We start from the raw sequence: 1,252 nt of genomic DNA, 5'->3' as shown, positions 1-1,252 counted from the left end.
CTTATGTTTTTGGATGTCTTCCCACTGTGCTCAGAGTTAAAGCTGAGTCTGTGCACAGCCTTCAAGATCCTGGCTGAGTGGGCTCCTGACAACCCCCAGTCCCAGCTGGCTCCTCTCCCCTCAACTCACCATGCCCCAGCCATGCCACCCCTTTCACTTCCCAGGATACTCTGTTTTTAATTCTTGAGGCCAGTGTGAGTGTGTCATCCTCTGTCTAAGTCTGACTCCTTATGAAATGTTTCTTCTTGAGGGAGGTTCTGTTTACTGATCTCCTTCTGCCCAATCCTCAAACCTAATTAGGCCTACCTGTTGCAAGACCCAGTATATATTTTTTCCAATTACAGATGCCATTCAATATTATTTTATATTAGTTTCAGGTGTACAACATAGTGGTTAGACATTTACATAATTGGTGAAATGATACCCCTGATAAGTCTAGTACCTACCTGGCACTATACATGATTATTACAATATTATTGACTATATTCTCTATGCTGTACTTTACATCCTCTTGACTATTTTTTAACTGCCAATTTGTACTTCTTAATTCTTTCCACTTTTTCACCCAACCCCCAACACCCCTCCCATCTGACAACCATCAGTTTGTTTTCTGTATCTATGAGTCTGTTTCTGTTTTCTTTGTTCATTTATTTTGTTATTTACACTCCACATATAAGTGAAATAATATGCTACTTGTCTTTTTCTGTCTGACTTATTTCACTTGGCATAGTACACCCTAGGTCCATCCAAGTTGGCACAAATGGTAGCATTTCATTTTTTATGGCCGAGTAATATTCCATTGTATATATTACTGGACCCATTATTTTCCCCTTTGGTGGCAGAGACTGCTTGCTATCCACCCAAATCCTCTCTTTGGCAATAATGGACTTGTAGTGGGGCACATGACACTGTCTACGCTTCACTTCCCAGCTTCCTTAGGAGTTGGGTTTGGCCATGAGTTAAGTTTCCTCCAGTAGAATTTGACTGGAAGTGACATGTGCCACTTTCTGGACTAGCCCATAGAAACTTCCATGTGTGCCCTCCATGCCCTTCCTCACCCTGAGGGCTGGAATGGCCACAACCAGAAGTTCATGGAGAGCTTTGTGCAAAAGATAGCAGCTCTGATGTCTGCCTGGAGCTGAAATCACAGCGATGGGTAGAGCTCCCCACCAACCTGGACCTGGCATTCTAAACTGCGACATGAGAGAGCATTAGACACTTCTGGGGCCTGTTTGCTTTAGCAGCTTAGCTA

Source organism: Hipposideros armiger, unplaced genomic scaffold (genome assembly GCF_001890085.2).
Source record: "Hipposideros armiger isolate ML-2016 unplaced genomic scaffold, ASM189008v1 scaffold_93, whole genome shotgun sequence".
Lineage (NCBI taxonomy): Eukaryota > Metazoa > Chordata > Mammalia > Chiroptera > Hipposideridae > Hipposideros > Hipposideros armiger.
Note: the sequence above shows the minus strand (reverse complement) of the source record.